General features: G+C 46.6%; 1 long non-coding RNA gene across 1 annotated transcript in view; it reads right to left on the bottom strand.

Annotated features, from left to right (window-relative positions):
- The window catches only part of LOC144162016 (uncharacterized), an 82,059-nt gene that overhangs the window by 5,732 nt on the left and 50,626 nt on the right, over positions 1–25,701 (bottom strand). Inside the window, exon 3 of the long non-coding RNA XR_013320571.1 lies at positions 20,367–20,476. This is a non-coding gene — a long non-coding RNA (uncharacterized LOC144162016). The remainder of the gene's footprint in view (positions 1–20,366; positions 20,477–25,701) is intronic.

The following is a 25,701-nucleotide window of genomic DNA, read 5'->3' as shown; positions in this document are numbered from 1 at the left end:
AGATCCCAGCGTTCGAGAACGAGAGGCCCAAGCGTCACAGCAACGGCGCGAGGACCCTGCCGTACGCGAAGCGGCACGGCCCGCGGCGCGAAGAGGATCTCCAAAACGTCAGATAACGGGAAGCGGCGAGAAAGCGCGCGTATCGGCAGGCAGACCCCGATGCAGTGAGAGCTCGTGGGGCGTCTGCAAAACGCATCAGGCGAGCTCGGCCCCAAGGTGCTGACGCGCGGTTTAAGCGAGACTTTCTGGACGTTACGTTCGGACACAGATGTAGTGGGCGAACTTTCACTGAAGAGTCACGGTTTTACCGATGATTTCCCCTCAGGAGCTTCGCCCACTCATCATCATTCACCCCGTGGATATGCTGTGAATTTTTTTTCACCCGTTTTTTCAGGTTGTACTGAGGGTGGGCGCTATTGTGCCGAATGGCGACTAACTCTCCTGGCCGGGGGTCTTCCCTTTCCCCTTGTCGGCCAGTCTTACACCGCAGAAGCTTTCTTTGCAGGCTTTCCTCCGCCACGGGGTTAACGACATCCCTGTGGCTCTTGTTCCCACGAATGGGGGCGCAATACGGCACAACAATCCCGGAAAATGCAAGGCGCCCTTCGTGCTGCTACGGAGCGCTACCAGAAAATCACCAGCGTGGGTCCCTTAGGGAAAGGAGGCGCCGTGATCCAATCGCCTGACAAAGAGTGCGTGCAGGACGTACTGCAGTGTTCAACCTTTGCCCCTTTCCCGGTGAGCCCATTTGGCCTGCACATCTTGCCTGCTCGAGGGCATCATTCACGGAGTTTACCCAGATATGTCCGTGTCAGATATGCTTCAGTAGTTTGCTTCGGCTGGTGTCATTACTGTGCATCGCTTTAGCCGAGTGGAGAACGATGTCCACTATCCGACCGAGCCAGCATTGTCACCTTCACTGGTGTGCCTGTCTCTGGGGAGTTAAAGGCATTGCGTCTAATCTTCAAGGTGAGCCGATTTCCTTTCGCCCACTACAGTGCCGAAAATATTGGCGATTCAGCCACAGTGTTGGGGGCTGTAAGTCGTCCGCTGGTTGTTGTACTTGTGGAGGCGATCACCACCCTGCTCCATGCCAGACAGATCTGGAAACTTGCTGCCTATGTGGAAACTCACACCGTGCGGACTACTCCAACTCTCCGGTTCGAGCACAAGACGTGAAAATCCTTAAGATAATTGAAAAGCGCCGGTTTATGCGGAGTGAGGCGATGGCTGTAGTTGAAGATAGATCGTCAGGCTATGTCTCAGTTATGGCACGTGGACCCGCTACGGTGGACGCATCTCTTGTTGATTTGATCGCGTCAGCAATCGAAAAAAGTCAGTCCAAGCTGATGGATTTCTACTAGCATGCTATGGCACAGCTCCTAACAGCTCATGCAGCACACATCACACAGTCTGTGTTTGCGTTGTGTGGCATAGCTGTGGAAACCGATTTAGCATGTGGTTTCAATACTATGGCTGTTGGGTCACTCAACCAACCACCTTTGGATGAGGTTGATCCCGCCTGAGGTTGATCCCGCCTTATTGTACTGGAGGGAACTTAGCTGGCTTCTGGTAGGCCATTGAGATTCCAGAATTACCGAACGTTCCGTTTAGACCGTCCAACTAAAGAAGGGGTATTGCTAACTTAAGTATCCCCTCAATTTTGCCGTAAAGCCCATATTTCATTTCGATTAATATGCGTGGAATCGAAAATTCTGGCAGTGACGTTTAACCTTCCAGGTTGCGTTGCATTTTCTATAGTAACGCGTACTTTCCGGGTGGATTAACTTCCACCTCTTCACTCGATGCTGTCGTGTCGGCGTGTGAAAAGCGAGTTGTTCTTTGTGGGGATTTCAATTCGCACCACGTATCATGGGGTTTCCGCACAGATTCCTGTAGCACGCGTCTTTGCGGCTGGATGCGGGACAACAATTCGTACTGTCTTAACGCTGGATCTGCGAACTTTTTTCGATGGCAGACAAGTTTTGTTCTTGATTTGACCTTCTCTACCCCGGGAAGTATATCTTCATGGTGTACTTGGGACCAGGCTACAAGTAGTGATCACATCCCAATTACATATGAGTTTTTATGCCCTTCCAACCCACCGCGAGCCCAAATAGTTCGGAATATAAATTTTCATCACATTGAAAAGGAAATAAAGGCAGCACTTAGCTTTATTCCGTCGGGAGACGAGGACCTCCGGGCCGGTCAAGTGACATCAATCCTTTCAGAATCTCTTAAAAAATCCCACTTTATTGTTTGTTCACATAAAGATGGCGGCTCTAGTCCATGGTGAAATGAAGAATGGACTCGTGCGCATAGTCAGAGAGAAGCGGCTTGGAAGAAAGTTCTTAAAAACCAATGGCCATCCAATTGGTCCAGTTTCCGGCTGCCATATCCAAGCGGATTGTATTGAAACCAAAAGAAAATTATAACACCGAAAAGTTTGCCTCTCTATCAAAGTCCACAAATAGGCGCACGTTCCATAGATTCCTTCGTTCAAGGTCGTACAAGATCAGGATAACGGCAAGTCAATCGTTCAGTCAACAAGTGAATCTATGGGAACATTGGAACGAATTGCATGGGAACTGGAATCTCGTTTTTCTTCTCCTTTTGTGTGCAAGGTTTCAAATGAAGGCTTTACTCCTGTGACAAGGGCTGAATTAGCTGATATTGTTTTGCAGCTGTCTGAGTCTGCTCTAGGGTCAGATGGCGTTACGGTGCCAACGCTAAAATTTCTGTTTGAGGAGCCTCCTGATGATTTGCTAAACATTGTCAACATGTCGTTAAAATACAGCTAGATACCATCGGAATGTAAACTTGCTAAGATAGTACCATTGTTGAAAAACTAAAGTTTGGGCTTCACCGAAGACAACATTAGGCCGATTTCATTGACTCGTAACCTGGTAAAGCTGGTTGAAAGGTTATTGCATGGTCAGCCTATGCGGTTTATGAATAGTAATCGCATTCTAAGCCCCGTCCAAATTGGCTTCAGACTTGGGAATTCTATTTGGAAGGCCCACGTTGACATCGAGAGCCTTAATAAAATAGCTCGTCGACTACAACATGTCAGTTCACTTGTAACCCTAGATATAGCAAAGGCCTACGACAGCGTGGAATACAGCACGTTGATGTCACCTCTTGCATCTAGCGAGATTCCAGGGTGCATCCGATCCTGGATTGGTGAGTTTTTAAAGGGAAGGAAATTCTTTTGTTCTAAGGGTGGTTTATCGACATCCCAGTATCACAAATTTCGTAGAATTCCTCGGGGATAAGTTCTTTCTCCTGTTATTTTTAACTTGCTCGTAAGTTCTATCCCAATGTAGAACGGCATATCGGCTTATGTGTATGCCGATGATATTTCTTTTTTCTCGTCTGATAGGGACATCCAAGCGTTGTATCAGAGACTGCAGGACTAGGTGGTTGTCCTAGATAATTGGCTCAGCACGTTACACCTCTCGCTAAATGTCAGGAAATGTGCCGTTATAGCATTTCCCTGCAATAACCTTATATCAATATGTCTAACATACTGCTTGCAATCCATCCCTCAGGTCACGGAAATGAAATATTTGGGTGTAATTCATGACGACAACCTCACATGGGGTCCTCTAATTTTTCACATTGCTGCCAAAGGTGAAAAAGCTGCTGGAGTGCTGCGTAGGCTATGCAATCATAAATTCGGTATGCGTAGAGACGCCCTGCTAATGATTTATCGTTGCCATGGTCGCCTTGTAATGGAATTTGGTTGCGTGTTATTTTCTGCCTGCGCGACGTACAAACTTCATCCCCTATTTCTGATTGAGAGATTGCCTTTGCGTTGATGTTTAGGGTTGCCAAAGTACGTAGCTAACTCTGTATTGTTGAGGCGCGGTTGCCTTCACTTCTGTATTGATTTAAATTGCTAACTGTAATAACATTTCTAAAAACTGTTTGAATCTCCATTGTACGAGGCTCAACAAATTTTCCTCGCGACGCCTGACCTTTTTCGAGTATTTACGTGGCCCCGATTTGAGCTTCCTCAATTGGATTGCGTACAGGCATGGCTGCAGCCTTTTCATGCAAATCTTTTTCTACTACAGCCTTATTCTGATCATTTGTCGCCTGTCGACATAAGCTTGGACATTTTTCCTCCGTATGCGAAAGAATTGCCGGCCCGATTACTCAACAATTTACTTGAAGATCATTTGGCTACTTTTCATACCCATGTATTCATTGCCACAGATGGCTCGCAAAGTGATGAGAAGGCTGGGGTAGGAATATATTCTTAGTCTCTAGATTGGTCCTTCACAATCATGCGGCCAGACTATACCCCAATTTTTCAGGCAGAATTATTGGCGGTAATCTTAGCCCTTAATAAACTATAGCATAGATTTGCGGGGGTGGTTACCCTTTCGGATTCTCTCTCCGTGTGCACCGCTTTAACAAATGATAAAGATTCTTCCCTTCTCGGGTCATTCCGTTCATTTGTTCCTTACCAGCTTCGCGGGATCCGGTTAGTGTGGGTCCCTGGTCACGCAGGGATAATCGTGAATTAACTGGCAGACCATTTAGCCAATTTCGCTCTTGGGGGTCCTGCCGTCGTGAATTGCCCAATTGACAGTTTTCTGTTGGGGGCGAGGTTCAGGCGCCTTCAAGTTTTACAATTAATTGGCAGCATGCCCTTCGTTCATACTCCGACTATATTCACCTCTCTCCCTTATGGAAGCTTAAATTGGGGGAATCACGTAAATGTGAGGTGGCAATCACAAAATTTCGCTGCAGAGTCCCCCCTTTAAATGTTATCCACAAAAAGCTAGTCAAGGTGTATCTCCTCAATGCCCTTTCTGCAAAGTCCCCGAAACTATAAAACACTTTCTTTTAAATTGCCGCAGCTTTTCCTCGATGCGACGCACGCACCTTGAATACACGTTAATTCGTCCAAATCTCCCATTACTTAACTGTTATTTTTTCCCTGGGTGCTAGCGTATTGGTCTAGGATATGGCCACAGAAGTGTTGTAATCACCTTTCACTCCTTTGTTGCGGCGACAGGCCGGATGCCCTGTTCGACAGCTATGTCTTCATTCGTAATTTTTTTCTTCGCAATCCTGTTCTATCCAACGATTTTTTTTTCTCTCAATCTTTTTCACGTACTTCACTTTTTTTTTCTCTCTAATGTAAACCTCTAATATAAACCTCTCTCGTGATGACGCTACTACCTTTCGACGACTACAGACTAAATCCTACCCACATAACACCCTGCTATATGCCATGTATCCCACCCTATACCCTGCAACATGCAAATCCTGCCCCCCAACCAGGCACCCTGTGCCACATTTTATGGGAGTGCCAGAAACCCCCTTCCCTCACCCCTAACCCCAACCCTACCTATGAGCAGTGGGTGGAGCTGCTGACCAGCTCCTACCTTCCACACCAGCGACGATTGGTGGAGAGGGCACGGATGGCCAGCATAGCCCAAGGCATCCCGGACTAAGGAAGCCTCCCACCGAGCGGGTGCCCTAACATCAGCACCTGGTCTCCAATAAAGTTTATTCATCATAATCTAGTATAAACCGGGTTACAGCCTAATCATTACAGGCAGCTTCTTTGCCAATCCCCCGAGTGAGTACGCGCCATGACTTAAGGATCCAACCAACCAACCGGGTTCCGGAACAGAAAAGCCAGAGATGCCTCGAACCAAGGCACCGACGTCGCTACACAAACCTGTGCGAGATCAGGCCGACTATGCATCGGCTCCAGTCGCCCGACGCACCGCCAACCCAAGCCTTGGCCGCTCCAGCGACGACGGGCACATGTCTTCTGGAAGCGGCCTCGAGCCGTGGTACTACGTTACGACTGCCCCCACGAAGACGACGTTTTCGAATCGTATCGCACATCATCGAAACGACAGAGCGTCTACAGCTTCCACCTCTCCACTGCAACTCTGTCCTTTCAATTCAGCGCCCGTCATTGGGTAGACCGGTTTATGAACTCTTTGTGTGGCACCGTGTAGATTATAGAAGGAGATTAATCAATAGACCTCAGGACGTGATTCTGTTTTTCTCATTAGCTCTTCTTTTTCTTGTGGGGCTTTGTTTGCTGTGCTTTGTTTATTTACGGATGTGCTTTGCTTGTGATAAATATCTTCTGTCAAGACTGCTTGCTTTCCCATGTCCATCTTCGCCGGTCGAGTCAGGTGACAAAATAATTAGAGAGCCTGCCAGGACTCGAACCTGGAATTTTCTGGAATCTTATGATGCCAATCGGCTATTCAATTCAGTTTTCGATCCTTCACACAGCCAGCACGCATTTGTTATCACATCTTGCAACCGCACGCCTCCCATAGGAGCCCATGGGATTTGTTATAAAACTGTGGCTGATATTCATCCATTACGCTTGCTGAGACCAACACTTCTCATCGCAAGAAGTCGGTTGAACACACTGTCGCCATACAATTGCGCAACCCGGGCAGCACCGGATACTGCCGCTAGATTGTGTCCAAGTACAAATTCAACAGAAAAGCCAGACACGAATACAATGAAAGCCAAAATACTACTCACATGTCCCCCGGAGAACAGGATAAAAAAACAAGAGAATGAACACGATACAGCTCACCACGTGCTATTAAATGTCAGCAACGACGCCTCCCTATTCCCCTGCCGGAAAGAAAGCACATGAACCTCCGGAACACAAATCCTCCGAAGTCAAGCCCCAAACAGACGCAGTGCCAGCCGCCAATCACGTTTGCACCGAAGAACGGCACAACGCAGTAGGTGTAAGACGATGGAGGAACAGAGACGGAAGGTTCGAAGGAGCAGCTTTGTTAACCGCATGGCTCTCCAACTTCTTTTCCTTATTTGCCCTTCGTTGAATGGTGCCTCAATTTTTCACTGCTGTGATCACAACCCAGGGACTGCTGTAAATGAACTCTCATTTCATTTTTCGTTTTCGTTTATTTCCACTTTAAGAGCCCTCATGGCATTACACAAGGGGCGTGCGGAAACGTATGACATAGCGTTTTGAAAAAAAAAATTAAATGCAACAGAGAAGACAGAAAAAGAACAAATTACATAGGTACAGCAATAATAGCAGGAAATACAAAATTACAGTACAAAAAATACAGTTCAAAACAGAAAAGAAAACACAGGGGGCACATTTGATACGCACGTATTATGGAACATGGTTGAGCAATTTTTCGCGGAATAATTAGCGTTGGGCGCATGAGGCTATTGTATTGGGCAAATGGTTCCAGAGGGTTATTGCTTCAGGGAAGAATGAGTTGGGCATTGATGAAGCACGGCTGGTTAGTCGTGCTATGGCGTTGCTGTGGCTACTAAGGAACAAGGTTCGGTGTGGCGGTTTTAAGAGAGGGTGTCTGGATTTCGGGTGATAATAACAGACATGAAGAAGGCAGAGGCATGATAAAACCAGCGTGACTCAAGGGAATTCAGGTTCACAGATTGCGTTAGTGCAGTGACGCTGGTTTTAGTGGAGTACTGTGAGCAAATAAAGCCGGCGGCATGATTCTCTATGGCTTATAACTTGTGGTTGAGGTATGCCTGTGATGGATGCCAAATTGATGATGCATATTCCAGTTTTGGTCGTACGAACGTTGGATAGGCTAGTGTTTTTATGTCCGAAGATGAAAGTTCTAGATTCCGGCAATGGTAGCCGAGCGTGCGCGCTGCGTCTGAGCAAATGGTTTGTATTTGTAATGTCCATGGTAGGGATGGTGAGACATGAACCCCGAGGTATTTGTGGGATGCTGCAGCTGCAATCGGGAATGAGTTTATTAGGTTGGAGAACTACGTGTTACGGTGTTTTTACAAGTGAATGATACCAGTTCACATTTTTCTGTGTTTAGTGGCATTGGTGATTGATCACACCATGCTGCGATATGGTTGAGATCATGTTTCAGAGCAACGCTGTCTTCAGGGTTGTAGATGGTAGTAAATAAATGCCGCAGTCGTTGGCGAATAGCCTTAACTGGTTAACAATATTATTCGGTAGGTCGTTAATCTAAATTAGGAAAAGCAGTGCTGAGAGGCCCTCACCTTGTGGGGTCCCGGACGTCACATCAGTGAGAGACGAATGATGGTCATTCACAGTTCTGAATTGTTCACGATTGGTGAGGAAATTTTAAAACCAGGAAATTTTGTTAGAAGGAATCCGAAGGTTAGAACGTTTAGCGAGCAGTCAGTTGTGGGGAACCTAGTTAAATGCCTCAGAGAAGTTTAAGAAGACGGCATCAATCTAAGGATTGGCGTCTATATATTGTAATAAGTTATTTGTGAAGTGTGCTAATTGCGATTCGCACGAGAATTTTCGAAGCCATGCGGGTGCGGGTAAAAAAAGTTGATCCACTCTAGATGGGTAATTATGTTGGAGACCCCGCACGGGGCACCTTGATCAATCTTGGTGACGGTGTTGGTGACACCGCGGACCCCGAGCCCCCATTCTCACGCTGTAACCGACCGTGGTAATGAGAGTTAAGTTGAAGGGTAGAAACCTCAAATGGTAGCCGTCGGAGCCCAGGTCAAGCTCCGGCGGATGGGCTCCCTGTCTGTTTATCAGGCAGGGAGCTCCAGGATCTCATCAGCTATTAGGGTAAGGCTGACAAAAAAGTACCCCCATCTCCCTGCTTTTTTACTATGCTATATGGTATTTTCTGACCCCCCCCCCCCCCCCCAAACGTGATCGGTCCCTGAAAAGGGGCCGCACCGAAGTTTCATTCCCACCTCTCTCAACAACTGTCTTGTTAACAACCGTGAACAGCAATTCTCGTTTCCTCGTTATCGAATCTCTTGACACAGCCCGCCCTCTTGCTTCACAATCAGTATTTTTGATTACAAAATACCTTGACGGACTAATTTGGAAAACCTACATTGCCAAAAACAACGCACAGGTGAAGTCCTTGTTGAGGTAAAAAACAAGCAGCAGGCAACCACACTTCTTGGACAGACGAAAATGGTCGATCTTGACATCAAGGTCACACCCCACCGCAGCCTGAATAGCTCGCAGGGTGTGATCTTTGAGCCAGATCTCCTTAACAAGACAGGTGCCGACCTTCTTGAAGGTCTAAAGGATCAGGGTGTCACAGCCGTACGCCGCATCACGATGCGTAGAGATGATAAGATAATCCCCGCGAAACATATTATCCTGACCTTCAACTGCTCCTCACTTCCTGACCATATCAATGCAGGCTTCATTCGATGCTCCATTCGTCCTTACATTCCGAAGCAGCGCTGCTGCTTTAAGTGCCAGCGGTTCGGGCACGGAACCAACTCCTGCCATGGCCGTATGACCTGAGCCAAGTGCGCCCAGCATGATCACCAATCTGACAATTGTCCATCATCAACCCCCACCTGCGCCAAATTCCAGGGACCCCATGCCACCTACTCTAGAAAATGTGAGAATTTTAAGCAGGAGAAGTAGATCATAAATGTGAAGGTAACTGAAAACATCACCTTCCCAGAGGCGCGAAAGAGGTTCGCCTCTTTCCCCTGGGGAGGCACGCCGACGCAGCTCGCCGGGGGGTGGAGCAGCGTCCGGTGTCCACAGGGACCCAGTTCAGCGAGTCTGACCTGGTCCCGCCCCCGCCCCCCGCTGGGTTGCCTCACGCAGAAATTCCTTTTCATGAAGTGCCACCGACGCGTGGCTGACACACTTATCATCGTGCTTTCTCATATAAAAAGCTCAATTACCTCGCGTGTCAATTGGTGATTGTGTCGGCACAACACGCTGGTGTTTTCAAAAAGGGGACAGCATTGCGCCTGGGCCTCATCTTTGTGGGTCGCGCAATGTCGAGTGATATGTGCATTAGGGTTGTTTTTGAGCGAATTCCGGTGTGGCATCAGTCAGTTCCATCAGGAGGAGTCAGTTGTGAGTTAGCGTCATCGTGTGTCTTCCCTTCTGTGTCCCGTTTCAAGCGCTACTCACGATGAAGTTAGTAAAGAAGTTTTGGGAATCCGGTTACTACCAGATAAAGTACATTGACGAATGCTAAAAACGTGCGGGTTGGTTCGGTCACAAGTTGTGAAAAACAAAAATTTCAGCATAAATCAAGAAACTGAGCAGTCTCGCAGGATGAGCCTAAAACACTAGGGCAATTTTGTGTACATACTACCTTGGGATAGAGCCGGTCTTCCAAAGATAGTTGTGTTTCTTGTAGACTTCCGTCGCGCATTTTCGTACAAACTCGGAAAGTGTTAATGTACTCAAAAGGTACTACGCTTTACGGATACGGGCCCGCGAAGAATAGTTTCGAGTTTTGCCCAATTAAGCCTGGCATTAAACATTGAACAGCGCTGTAACTGTTTCATTGAGAAAAGGTTTCAGCTAACTGGTTTCTATATCCGATTCAAAACGATTTCCAATACACCTAAAAAATGATTCATGCGTCACCAGACACATTTGACTTCTCCTAAATAAAGAGCATTGCCGTCTTTGCAGCTATACAGCTTATAGGAATAAACAGTTATTATTCACTCTTCATGCCCGAGAAAAGAAATAAGGCCAAAGATCAATGCAGCAAAAGATGCGTTTGTTTATCGTTGGGAGGCAAGCATAAACAACGCCCTAAAAATATGGTGTAGTTTGTTAAATCAATAAGCAGGGAGGAAGGTTAAATACCATCACTATCTGGTTCCGTGAAGGCATCAGGGGTGGTGTTCAGACAGCGGATCTCATCAATGACTGCTGTAAGGCAGTATTTTCGGCCCCTGTGAATGATGTCCATGTTTTACGAGATCACAGTTATATCAATGTAATAACCGAAGTCTTGCTCCTATGAGGAAGTGTGTAAACTTCTGTGCAGGCGAAAGCCAAACTCTGCTACTGGACACAACCTCAATCGCATGCTTTGTTCTCAAAAGATGAGCTTCTGTTGTTTCTGGATACTTTTTTGTGTTATTAAGATTGTCGCTTCCTTCAAATAACAACTTTTACGCCTGGCACATCACAATTGTTACCGCAGTACATAAAACGGGTAACCGTAAACATGTACAAGAAATTACAGACATTTATTCCTTGCTAGTGTGTGTTCCAAATCATTGAAAAACGCATTATACTGTCTTATTTCTGACCATTCATACGGGAACAATTTCCTTAGCCCTGCGTAGCATAGATTCCCGGTGGGCTTTTTGCGTATCAGCCAGCTAATTGCCTTATCTCCTTTTTTTTTCATTTTATGCCGTACAACTGGTCCATTGCATTTTATTACACTTTAAATGACGTTTGATACTGTTCGCCATTCATGTTTCCTCGTTAAGACGACCGGCCATGAGCGTCCTAACTCGGTTCTTGCCTAGTTGCAAAATTTTCTGTCAGGTAGCTTGCAGAATTCATTTATCAGTGGCTTTGGATCAAAACATGCGGCAGTCACATCGGGGTCCCACAGAGGTCTGTGTAAGGACCGCTTTTATTTCTCATATGCATTATTCACCTTGAAACTTGCATGTAAATGAAATTATACGCGTACGAGTGTGCGGTTTTTAGCGACATATACAGCGAAGTTGATACTTCCACCCTGCAGTGCAACCTTGACTGAATTCTTGTTTGCGGCCGTAAATGATACATGAACCTTAATTTCGCGAAATGTAGTCATATTACTTTTCTTCGAAACGGGTTGCCATTCTCCAGCGCTACTATTTAGACGAGGTTCCAATCTAAAAAGTACATCACATGAAAGACCGCGTTGTTTTTTTTTTCCTGATCATACTTTGCGTGAAACAAATTTGTGGAGCCCACCAACATAAAAGCCGGATCTTAATCTTTAATAAAAAGAATTCTAATGAAGCTCTCATGACGTCAATCAAATTTTGTACTTTTCTTACGAACGTTCGATTCTTCAATATGTTACGGTGGTTTCGAATCCGAACAATAGCATTTTCTTAACGAAATTCAAAGTAACTCGAAGTCTTACTGTGTTCGTTTGTTCCTAACTTGTATAGATATATGATATTAGCATTATACGTTTAATACTCTCTGTTTCATGAGACGTTTTCCTAGGTGTTTTTGTTAAGCCAATTTTATGTGATCAGATTTCAACAGGTCGACATCAGAACCTTCAGCCTCCCACGTATCTTTCAAGGCGAAAGAATAGCGGCAAGAAAACTGGGGAATATTTATGGCGTGCGTCTACTTTTCAAGAGTCAGTTTTTTCCATACTATTACAGAGTGAAACACCCCTCCCCACACTGTTGTTACTGCCCCACTGGAATGGTTTGCGCAACATTTGCACGCTACCGCCGCATGATTTGAGCCATTTTTATGGAGTGTGCCGCTTCATCTGCTGTTTTCGCTACAATCTGTCTATGCAGCTTTAATCACACAAAACACTGCTTTTTGTTAATATTAGCAGAGCCTATCAATTGTCGCGTTTATTTGTGAAAGCACCACCTTGAAACAACGCATAAGGGTGGCCGTAGGTTGGGTATAATTTATTTATAAAAAATTGGCCGCGTATCTGCTCCTTTCGTTGCAAATGTCGTCAAAAGACGATAGTCCTTGTAGGCATTTGCCAAGGAAATTCCCCCTTCGCTTTCCAGCTCACCTCTCATGCTGTTCCTGTTCCGTCGCGCTCATCCCAAAGTAAACACACTAAAGGTTTGCTCAAGGCGATTTGAATTTACTGCGTTACACCGCTACAGGCGGGGTTCCTCGATGCCAGCGCTGCAGTACGGCGGAGACGCGCGTGAATCGATGTGGCCGACTACAAGGTTTATAGAACCGCGTGGCCGTGCTCCACGCGCGTTCCAAGCAGAACGTGGAACCTAGTTAGTGAAACCTTTCGTTGCTGTTGCCACGTGATTTTTCGTATGCCGCCAGGAGGCGGCGGTTTTCTGCAGTAGATGTAGAATATCATTTTCTATCGAAAAACCAAGCATCCATAAATTTTGTAATAAAGGAACACTGTAAATATCCCTTGTGTACTAATTTCCTGTCTTATATTTGCGTAATGCCTTGTTCTTGTTCGACAAAGTTGACAAGTATGAACATATAAACCGGGCTTAGACGTTTACATTTGGCTATGAGTATATAGGACTATTGCGCAGTAAGCATTTTAGTTTGGCCGGGTGGCTGAATCGTGTTACAGACAGACAGACGGACAGACAGACAGAAAGACAGACACACAGACAGACCAAAATTTCTGGGTTTAAGTAGCCCAAGAAAGACTATCGTCTTTAAAATTAAAATGCAGCAGAAATGACCCTTCAACAGTTGGTGAATCGAATGCCATGGGTTTCGATCTGCGTTCGTTCTATCGTATAGGGCGCAACTATTTCGGGAAATATCCGATTCGTCGAAAAAAATTGCTGATGAAACATATACAATCAATAATGGGTGACTCTCTTTTGCTTTCATAGCAGACAGCCATACGTTCCCGGCGTACAGCTATCTAGAGTGAACGGGCGTTCCGTATTTAACACAGAATTAGATAACCGTGCAAAGATGTGAGCTGGCAACATATCATACACTCACAATTAAAAAGCACGGTTCGCGGCATTATGATGACAGCTGATGGTTCAAATACTACCCAGGTTAGACGCAAATGACTCTCATGATTGTTCAGTAAAGGATTCCGCGAAGTTTAACTCGCCCTTTCTTGAGGGACTGGTGCGTCTATCACATCACCACTCTATGACACACGATCCCTTAGCAACAACTGCAGCATTATTAGCCTTCTCATTGAGAGTTCCTTGATTGATTTTAGGGTTTAACGCGCCGACGCCGCAACACAGGCGATGAGGCGCACCGTAGTGGAGGGCTCCAGGTTGATTTTGACCTCCTGGGGATTTTTGACGTGTGCCGAAACCTCGTACAAACGGGCATGTTTGCTTTTCGCCTCCATCGTTGAGAGTTCCTGAGAAGCTTCTAAACCTAACATTGGTGAATTTTTGTCTTACTCCCCCTTTACTACCGGAATGTGCTACCCAAAAAACTTCCTTTTGACCGTTAATATTTCCGTTAGGATCGCGCAAAGAGTACATTTAATGCAGACTTCTGGGGAAATCGCTTTTGCATTGCTGACGAGTAAAGTGAGAAAAATAAAGTAAAGGGCTTGTAAAGGGCTAGAAAAGGGCGTTAGTTGTCCTCCTTGGTCCCTTGTGTAATTTTTTGTACTTTAGTCGCCAGCTATGGAGTACATCTAATAACAATTTTGTTGAATAGGGCCATAAGGAAACAAATGCAAATTTCGTTCATTAGGAAGGCTGCCTTGTTAGAATAACACTGACACCACGTTTAATACAAACTTCACGCAAACCAATTACATGACTACGAAAACCCAGAAAGACAGACCCACTAGCTCGTTTACCACTGGAAACCTGTGAGGTATTACGGTTATTCCACGCGATACGTCCCAGCCAAGAAATCTACTATCGCCAATTTCACTGAAACAATTTGTGATAGTTGCCAGTTAAGTGTATCTCCCGGTTTGTTGAAATAAATATTTCCGCCATGTGAGCGCTCCCTGAAGTTTCGCAAACACGCAAAATAAGGTTGAAGATAATAAATTTTAAATAAAGGGTGAAAATATGTAGGATGAGAATTATTATTTTAGAACCTTCTGCTTCCGTTGTTCTTTGATATGGGACCATGGTTGGAGCCATGTAAAGATTTTGGTGTCGTATTAGCTAAGTAAAAACGCAAGAAATGCTGCGTTTTCCGGACTTTTTTGCAAAACCAGCGTGAAAGCTTCAACCATAATATTTAAATTGTGCATTTATATGGTCTTTGAGTGTCACGTAAATTATTCAATTCAGTTACGGGGCGTACGTTCTAGGCAAATTATTTATAAAGTTGCAAAAATGGGTTTTGCCAAATTTCAGACATACAGAAAGTACCAAGGCCGTCGAGGTAAAATTACAAGAAATGGCTGAGTATACGCATCAACACTTTAGCGTCTAATTTAGAAATTTCCTTCGAGTAAAGTTTGGTTGAGGCGAGAGAAAAATTTCGGAGTTTCCAATCAGCCGCACTTGTGTCCATTAGAAAACTGCCTCCAACTCATAGCGCGTACCTGCCGCTGGCCTGCTTCTGTGGCAGGCATGTGCACAGCTGACCCTGTGCTAAACGAAGATTGTTTGTGTCGCTTGACATCACAAAAAATACACCGTAAACGGCATACTCCAGTCCGTCACTTTAATGCGTAGCATTCCTTGCACAGCACCCTCACAGCAAGGACTGAGTAACGCCCTGCATTTCCACAAAAAATACAGATTTGGCGGAAGTAACACATGTAAAGGTATAATAGCGTAAATTTAGATGACTGGGCGGACAGAATTTTAAAAAACCAAAGATTGTTACTGCAAAGAACTCAGACTCTAGACAAGTGGCATTCGAGTTCTGCGCAATAGTAACAATCCTCTGAATTTCTGCAGATTTTTTTTTTAGTTTGGCGTCTTCGCACCGTCACCCAAGGGAACACAGCAAGTGTGCGTTTTGTAGTAACAGATATCAGTGAGATTAACCTGACTCTGTCAGAGGCGGATGAAGAATGGTCACAGAATTGTTTTTCCCGGCGCGCAGCACTTCACCTGGCCCGAAGAAATTCACCGCAGGATACGTATTACTACAACCATGAAATTTCTTGCCACTTATTTTTTTTTTTTTTGCCTCCCGTATTTTATCCACCGGTGTTCAGCTCTCCACCTGTTGAATAGTCAGCCTCAAAGAATGCTGCCTAGTTGTTCATTTTTATTTTGTGCCTGAATTTGATTGAATGCAATGCCAACGCAATGTGTTGAAAGTGTAGCTGGTCTGAAGTGGTTTAATTGTCGTGCTCTATTGACTGGGATTACCATGACAAATTTCTAACCAGCTGGTGCCCTTCTTTCTTGCATTCTATAACTTGTAACCCAGATTACTGTTATTTATTTGATATTGTTTTCACCCCAGCCACACAGGTCCTTTGAGACTTGCAATTTCGCCTGACGTTTACGAGTGCCGCCGAGGCCGTCCCATGCGCTTTTGCCCAGTGAAGTGGCAAAAACTTCCCTGCTGCGACAGTTTATGGTCCTCCTCATGGTAGCAGAGATTCATGAAGTTCTTGTTTTTGTTCTATTGCGAGGAAACTCTGTAAGAGAAATAAATAATTTCTATCTTGTTTCTGTATTCCGAACACTGCGCTCTGAAATATGTAAACTGCAACTGCGCGAGGTGACTGTGTGAAGACCCAAAAATAAAAAGAAGTGGGCTGAAATATACGCTGTGAAGGTGTTTAAACTGCGAAGCTGTAAACGACACCCACAACGATTACTCATGCGGCATCACGTGAATTTACACACGTTGCGTTAGAAAGAGTGAAACCACAGACTCTGCCCGCCGTTACCTGGGATTCGCGGGGGGCGGCGTCCCGAACGCAGCAGCATCGGCGGAAAGCAAACGGAGAGGAGCGTTTTTCGAAGGGTGAGGTGGAGGGCTGCACGCGCGGCTATGGCGTCATCTCTCTCCCTGCCTGTCCCTCTGTCTTGTTTCATGCGTCGCCTCCAAAAAGCACCCTACCCACACGCTGAATCCAAACCACCGTCTGTCCCCCGTCTCCACGTGTGGACGTAGCTTAGACAGCAAGACGACGGGCTGGCGCTCCGTTTGTCTATTTGGGCCCAGGTTCCATCCTTAGCAGTGCCAGTAGTTTGTTTGTGTAGCCTGGGTGTGGCTAGCAGACTGTAGTAGTCAAGGATGTCAGTTTGTGCAGCCAGTAGTAGCCTGGAAGTTTTCTGCTGACGTGGACACGAAAATTTTCTTGGTTGTGATGGACTCGAGTATGCTGTTTAGGCTGTGTTTTTTGTGATGTCAACGAGACAAACAATGTTCGTTTAGCACCGAGCCAGGCGTCCACATGTACGCGCTCGTACGCACGTATGCGCTCCGAGATGGGGACACAGTTTTCTAACGGACACAAGTGCGGCTCATTATGAACATTCAATATTTTTTTCTATCCTCAAACAAAATTTCCTCGAAAGACATTTTCTAAACTACATGCTATGTAGTTCTTATGGGTATAATGAGCCGTCCCATGTAATTTTACCTCGAAGAGCTTTGTGCCTTTTGCATGTCTGAAGTTTGGCAAACAGTCATTTTTTTGCAAATTTGTAAGCAATTTTCTTGAAAGGTACGCTCTGTAATTGACTTGAATTATTTTTAGTAGACACTCAAAGACCATATCAACGCAACATTGAATTATTGGGGTTGAAGATTTCACGGTGCCTTTACGAAAAATGTGTATAACCGCACCATTTCTTGCGTGTTTACTTAACTAACACAACACCAAAAATATGTTAACGGCTTCAGTCATGGTCCCACATCAAAGAAGAACGCAAGCGGAGTGTTCAAAAATAATATTTGTCGTTCTATGTAGTTTCACTTATATTAAAAATGTATTATCTGCAGCCACACTTTGCGTGTTTGCAGGAACTTCAAGAAGCGCTTACACGACGGGAATTTTTTTTGACAAATATACTCCTTGCAGACTTTCCAAACTTATTCCGCAACTAGCACAACTTTTTTCAATGAAATTGGCGACGGTCTATGTTAGGGCTCGAACGCTTCGTGTGGAATGACCCACTATTGACAGCTGTGCGATTGGCTGGGCCGGAAAAAAGCAAACGCAAGTTAGGCAGGAGAACAATAAGTTTCCGCGAAAATTTAATACATATTTCTCACATACCAATAATAATGGTGGGATAAACAATGGGAGTTTCGAACGCCCATGTAGAAATAGGAGCCCCCGTGTGTACTGCGGCCACTATGCCGGTTGTAGCTGCACACCCGTGCGGCGTGTTGAGCTTACATTGGCCAACTGGCATAAACGACATTCTCTTCTGTGGCACTGTTCGTCGACCATGCCCAATGTTTGACGAAATGATTACTAGCAATCATAACAAAAATTAGCCAGGTGCAGATGCGATGAAAAACAAAGCGGGTGTGGACAGTGGTCTACGGGACAGTGGCTCCATCTAGGAGGACTGACGGTAACAAAGAAGTTTCATCGTTCACTACAACCCTACACTCTAAGAAAAAAGGGTGTGGTAGTTTCTCCCTTAAGGGTGAAACAGGAATGTATCATATATTGCTCCCTAAAAGATAGAAAGATTCTCCCTTTAACAGGGAGGATCGCGTTTCTCGCCCTAGGAATGGAGGAAGATTTCCCCCTTTCGTGAGCTAATAAAGGAGAGTTCCTGCCTTGGCGGCGGTACCCGAGCAATGCTTTTTATGCGAGAAAGGCCTAGCGAGCTGATCGATTTGAGCATCGAGGAAGTACAAATAGGTAGGTACTGTGGTTGTGTGCGCTTAAAATGCGCCTAAAATACCCAAAACATTACCTACCGCCCACCAGAACTCCGGTTAGCAAGCCATGACGCCAGTCGTATATGCGCGACTTGCATGCGTCCCGCTAAGCGCTCCGTCTACGGGTTTAGCGCGAACGCGCCGCTGTAAACAGAGCAGAAGTCATAACTATTGCATTCAAAATGCTGCCTTTATTTCCCAAACGCTTGTAATCCTGCCGTTCAGCGACTCACGAGATCACGAACATCCAATGCGGCCGTTAGAGGACGACTAGTTGTTGTTAGTCGCCTTACCTTGCTACAGCCGATTCATGAAAGCGCAGATCGTCTGCAATCGTGCACCTCAGCGCAAAGGCGGTGCAGGTGGCTCAAAAAACGGATCCGCCGCAGGAGCAAAGAGATGACACTGCTCGCCATCTAGCGAGCTCGAAAGCCAACATAGCTCGAATAACGTTTAAAAATGACCGAAAGATGACGCAAAAAAACAGTTGGGGAGGAGGAGGGGCAGCTACTAAGCATCACTATCAGTGGGCGCGCTTATATGCTAACGTAATATAGCAACATTACAAAGGCCGCAGGCTGGCGGGCACAAATTGGGAAGAAACATAGCACAACACAACAACATACTCTTCGTTGAAGGCATTGTCAACGCACAATACATGCAATAGACAACAGCGCAAGCATAATACACGTATACATACACATTGCACAACACATAGTACAATACACATATACATACACATTGCACAACACATAGTACACTTTTCACGTGTCCGCAAAGCACATAGCACAACTACACCTTAAACGGCCACAAAGTATTTATACCACTGATTGCAGAGCGTGCTATTAGGAACACTGAGCTTGTTGTCTGTTTCGAATAACCCACAGCAATGCGTGAGCCTCAGCTTTGTTTTGTTGTTTCGTCAAATGTAACTCGTGCAATTGCAACCTTTTATTAGTTTCAGGTTTTGTAAGTAGTAGAATAGCTCAAAGAAGAAGAAAAAAAACGTGTAACGAAATAGTATGGCGCGTATGTTTGAGTTGCCTTGCTTTCGCTCTTTTAGCGAAGAGCGCACCACTGGTCTGGCAACTATTCAGAGACGCCAGCCGAAACGCTACCATGGCTACTGCAGGGCTCCTTTTGTTGTTGGTCACTGATGCATCAATATGCTGCTGTCCGTGTTTGTTGATGAAGAAAGGGGCAGTTTAGTATAATCGCTGCCCACTTTTACCCTTGGGAGTGAGTAGAAAGCGTCCACAAATGCGGTGGTAACTTTGAACTGGGCCCAGGCGAGTCGCATCCAGCACACATGTAGCGGCTACCACAGAATGTGCGCGAAACACACGTCTGGAGAACCGTGCGCTTGCGTGGCGAGAACATGGTGATAAAAAAAAAGTGAGCGGACAAGGAAGTACCACATTGCAGGGGCGATGCTGCACAGAATATTCGCGTACGCTTGATCGGTGAAAGCCGTTGTGCAACGAAGAATGGTTTCGTTATCGGCGTCGGCGCCGACGGCAGATCGCAGACGACAGAGGAGAACGTATGCTCCCCGTGTCCGTGTTTCATAGATGCCGTACGGAGGGCGCTACGTGTAATGAGCTAAAGGGAGAAACTATCTGGGCTGGGGGAGAAAACCCGCATTTTCCTCCTTTTTTCTACCCTTTTTCCTTAGAGTGTAGTCAGCACACGAGCGTTCGCTTAAGTACCCGCCCTGGGTACGTCGTCGCAGACGTCACTATACACGCTACCCAGCGGGAGGATGAGAATTTTGTCTGGAATTGTTTAATTTCTCAGTGAATAAAGCATTGTTTGCTGCTAGACAATCATGGGGACCGCTATAAATCACTTAATCTTTCAAATAAAACAAGATTTAATTTTGTCTTCAAGGCTCTTTTTACGAAACCTGCACATAGGTACTGATGTCTGAATGTATTACACAGTACAGGTTACGTTGCTGCTGTCCACGCCAACAAGCATAGCCTCACCTTCATTAGATCCACAATCTATAGTGAACCTGGCCACAGTGTAAACATAAACTATGTCGACAACAGTCCGGGATGCATCGTTGGCCTGAGAATATTTCCTAATAGCGTACCTGGTTTACTCCGCAGAGTGACACCGTTTGGCCGTTGACGCTCTTGGTCTTCACTGCTTAGATCATCACCAGGTGTAGAGAAGAACGTTCCATACTTCGGCACCTGGAATCTATTTAGAGAAAATCAGTAGTAATAATTTTGTTACAATGAACACCACCTCAAAATTGGGGACAATTAAGGTGACAATCAGCAATATGCGGGCGACTGGGAAGGGGAAACTGAAGGAGCGCTTAAGTGCTTATTCATAATTATGATTAGAAAAACATGTACTGTAAGGTCTTGTTGAAGTTTCGCTTTCCATATTTAAGCTACTAGTCACCAAGTACGACCTTTAAAACTGAGAAAACTGTTCTCCAATAAATAAATAAATGCATTTTTCCTAGGCGTCCAGCACATGCTGGTAGAGAGGACCCCTTGCGCCAGCAAGCATCAAGGCATTCTGAACTGAGGACACATATAACCTGGAAAGTTCCTCAAGATAGCGCTTGATGTGTCAAAAAGTTTATTCGCTCACTTGTATCAATTTAATGAATTCCGCTCGTTCTCCGAATATTGAAATACAATCGCTGAAATCGGGAAGAAGATTTAGTGCACAAGTTGGGAACTATGGTGGAACTTCGTGCCTAGCGTCTGAAGCTGTGGGACGCGCTGTCTGCGCCACGACACCACATTGAACACCTTCCACAACAACCATGGTGACACCTGTAGCAGTTTATACTTTGCCTCTTGACCAACCTACTGCGCCAACGATGACCATCACCATATTCATTGCTAATGATCATTGCCATTACCATCATCGGAATGGTAATGGCAGAGATCATTAGCGATGAATATGGTAATTTATATTATTTTACAAAAAAATCTTCAGCCTCGACGATCCTGACGACTGACAGAAACATGGAAGATAATTTTGGCTACTATGTAGGCCACATTGATGAAGATAGTGGAGGAAATTGTAATAAGTCGATTTATTGTCTCGTCGATTTCCAGCTGGGACGTGGACATCAACGTGAATTACGGCAAGCATTTCCCCTACCTCTTTGCGCTTTTGTGTTCCAGAAATAATTCAACGAATCTCCTGTAATGTTCGGAAGATTGTAAGCTTTCTTGGCCTAGAAGATACTAAAAATTTCATCGCTCATTCTCTTTTATATTAATCGTGTCATGTTTCAGGAGGCCATTCACGAAGGGGGCTGAAATATTGATATATTTAGAAGGAATGGAAAACGAAGACGAAGGGGAAGAACTTTAAATTTGCCTCCAAGAACGGACCTACAGGAGAAAGCCCCGACAAGGAGACGGTACCTAGCAGCGAGTGGAGAAGGGACTCGCGGGGCGTAATGAGATTATCCAATTCGAAAATGCAGTGACCACCGGGAGAAAGTCTTTAAACACGAGACAAGCAGGCTTGGGAGCAGCGCAGAGTCACCGCACGAGCAGGAAGCACGAGAGGCGGACGGTGTTGGAGGAGCAAGCCAGGGGGGCGCCGCCAGGCCACCGACTACGCAATGCAAGCCTGGGTAGAGTGTACTAGCCTGGGAGACAGAAGCCAAGCCAAGGCTGCGAACGCACACGTTTTGCATCGCTCTGCCCTTGACGCCGTATGTTGTTCTAGCAGGCATCCTGCCTGTTATGCGCTTTTGCAAACAGTCACGAACCACCCCTGCGCCGACTCATAAGGTGCGTCGTCCCCTGAATCCTCCTGCCTCGTCGCCCGGCCGATCGTCTTCTTCGGTCCATCAAATAGGCCTAGCCCGCTGGCAAGAACGGTGGCGGCAGCACGTTGCCGCTGCGCTGCTGCCCCGCACGTGGAGACAGCGGAGCAGTCAAGGCAGCTCCATCGTTGCGCCGAGAGTTCTTTTACCACCGGGTCGCGAGCCCTGCCATGGCAACGCAGTTACAATGGACACATCTCAACCACAAGGGAGTACTCCGATTCCGCCGTCAAGCGCGGTTCAGAGGCCACCCAAATCTACCGGCCCGAGATAAAATGCAGCGCAGGACGAGTCAAAACGCTCCCGCCCGTCGCCAATGTCAACAATAGCTTCGCTGTCACCTGAGACTTCATCGTATAGGGTTGTCATCAAACCCCGAACTAACTTCGACATGTTCACCATACTCAATCGGCTGATTCAAGCGGCAGTCGCCACCTGTCTCAACGTCCCAGGATTTCCTGGTTTTGCCGTGCACAACCCTACCAATACCCTATTGGTATGGGTGCCCTCTTTGGATCAAGCCACTATGCTCCAGACGCTAAACGGCTTACAGGTCTCACAGTCTCACTACATACATATTCAAGCATACCTGGAAGCTGGAACCTACTTAATACGAAATGTGGTGTCTGGCGTAGACTCCAGTGAGGCACCTGCACAGTTTCAGGAGCTCTACTGCCGTACTCACGAAGTGGTCATCATCCAATACATAAACAGAAGCCGCACCTCTCTCGTGATCCTGCAGGGCCCACCTACTCCTCCGGACCGTATCATCTATATTGGTCGAATCTTGCGCCCTCGGCCGTTTAAGTTATCAGTTCTGTACTGCTCATTTACAAACAACGACACATTCCTCCTGCCCTTACCAGCCGAAGGAAGCCCTGTGGAAGCCACGGCTCCACAGACTTTCCGATGTGGCCTCTGTAAGTCAGATGACCACGAGATCACTTCCTGGAAGTGCCCTACGAAGTTAGAGGCAAGCAAGGAAATTCACGAGCGCCGTTCAAAGCGAAACGAAATTCACCGTGAATATCCACTGTCTGCTTATGTGCCGATTTCTAATCGATACGCTGTCTTGGCGTCCTTAAAGGAAGACGCTGGCGCAGCTGAACCTCCAGCGTCAGAGACGATGACGTATAATGCAGCGGTTAAAACGCCTCGTGCTGGCCGTCGACGTTCGTCACCCGTACAAGAACGACCTACTTATGATATGGAGAAAGAATGGGAAAGTGATAACACCCTGGCTACATTACAAAAAGGAATTTAGCGTCTTAAGCAAAGCCGCGCAATTCAGCGCCAGCGCGTGAAGAACCGCTCCACTGACACCCAATAGGCGACCCTGTCGGCGCCTTCAGTTATCCAGGCTTCCACGTCGACAACAGTGTCACCACAAGAACTCCTGTTTCGTCGCGAAACAACTCCAGACTCACCTCGGTATTGTTGGCTAACATCCACCTGTGATGGTATATACCTATATTTGCAGGCTCGTCGCAAGGCGTTCTGCAATGAAACTGTCTGGGTATATAGGGCAAAGTTGGAGAACTTCGACTACGCATTCTGTACGGGCAGCTACATGTTTGGGCACTACTACTCCAGGAAATAAAAAAAATGGCCTCCCTTCCCTTCCTGGATATGTGGCTTATTCATCTCCGTCCATTCTGGATCGTCGAACCACTATGCCTGATGTCTTTCCAGGAAAGGTAGCTGTATATACCCGGTCAATTTGCCCTCAAACCCGCATGGACTTGGCGCGATGGTGTACACTATGGCAGGAAGTCGTCGCTGTGCTCGTTCGCCTCCCCCGTACGGACGTCATCATAGTGTCATACTATGCTCGCCCCTACAATGGCCGTACAGCTAAACTATACCTGGGCTGGCTTTCCCAATGACGTCGACAGCATCCCGGCTGTCCAATTTTGGTGGTGGGCGATTTCAACGCTCCACACAAGACATGGGGCTACGCCACTTCCAGTGCATGTGGTGCGTGTGTGTACGACACATTTACGGATGCTCAGTTTGTTCTCCTAAATGACCTGTCAGTGTCTACACGACGCCGTGAGCATCCACGGGCTTCTACAAGCTCACCTGACATCTTGGCGGTTAGGAAGTGCATCAGTGTCCGGGATGTGTGAGCCAGACTGCTGGGGGAGTGACCACCATCTGATTTATCTCAACCTTTCTCCCGGCCGGGCGACTCGTCTTCAAAGACAGTGTCGGGTGGTACACTGGACCTCGATCGATCGACAGCAGCTACGATCGTCTCCAGCATCTTACCTGACCCGTGCCCGAGTCTCCGCGTGGCTTTGGAAGCAGTGACTCGTGCAACGTTGGTCGAGGAATCGCGGGCTGCCCCTGACCTACAACTTTGTCAACTGTGGGCCGCGCGCCGTCAAGCTGAACTAACGTCAATGCGGAATCCCGCATCAATTGATGCATGTCTGGACCTTCACCGCCTCACAGCAGCTGCCCGTCGACTTGAACGACGACAGTCACGAGGCCGCTGGCTAGACTGGTGCGCCTCGCTTGGCCCTTCGTCGTCTAATAGCCCTGTTTGGCGAACATTCCAAGCAGTAGAACGTGGTCACCGTTCGCCAGATCCAGCAGCAAGAGAACTTCTAGCATCGGGCCATGCACCATCGGCTTTTTCCTCTCTCGCTGCAAATACCTTCTTTCCCGCCTTTGACAATCCACCAGCTGTCTTTACGATTCCAAACTGCCTACCGGCATCCGCCGGTTCATTGCCTCCATGCAACGACATAAAAGAGATTCAGGCCCCTTTACAGTGGCGGAATTTTTGGCAGCCATCGACCAAGCCAGGCCGCGCACTCCAACGGGACCTGATGGCATCACTTATGAGCTATTCAACAAAACAAAATGCACTACACTTGACGTCTTACTTGCAGCCATAAATTCAGCGTGGACTTCAGCCGCGATTCCTGACTCCTGACGTCACGCAGAAATCGTTGCTATCCCGAAGCCTGGCGAAACACCAGACCGGATTTCTAACCTTGGGCCAATAGCTCTAACATCAACGATTTGTAAGCTGATGGAACGCATGCTAGCTACACGTCTTGGTGGCTTGAGCGATATTCCTGGTATCATCCCGGCCAAATTGGATTCTGACCACAGTTCGGGGTCAAAGATGAACTGCAGCACATTTCTAATATGATCCTGATCGGAGGATGCTCTCGCCGGATTCGGACCATGCTTTCAATGGATATTAAGAAGGCCTATGTAATGCCGGCCATGAAGCCATTGTTCGGATCCTAGAGTGGATTAAACTCCCCGGCCACATCTGCACATTTCTGAACGACTTTTTTCGGGACCGCACCTTCGCCCTTCGCTTGGGCGGGACGGCTACAGGACACTTCACATCGCACCGTGGTGTTCCACAGGGCTCTGTGTTGGCGCCGGTATTGTTCAATATCGCCTTGCTTTCCCTCGCTTGGCGGTTGCAGAGATACCTGACGCCTATTACAACATGTATGCTGACGACATTACTGTGGGGTCTGTGCACGCTGACATCTCTGTCCAAGAAAACGCGCTACAAACTGCGTTAAACATGACCGATTCCTGGTGCGCCCAAGTAGGACTTGAACTATCGGAAGAAAGAACTTCATAC

This window comes from Haemaphysalis longicornis, unplaced genomic scaffold, assembly GCF_048455015.1.
Source record: "Haemaphysalis longicornis isolate Haplotype H1 unplaced genomic scaffold, Haemaphysalis longicornis Haplotype H1 scaffold_12, whole genome shotgun sequence".
In the NCBI taxonomy this organism is placed as follows: Eukaryota; Metazoa; Arthropoda; class Arachnida; order Ixodida; family Ixodidae; genus Haemaphysalis; species Haemaphysalis longicornis.
This window is presented reverse-complemented; position numbering and strand designations above follow the sequence as displayed.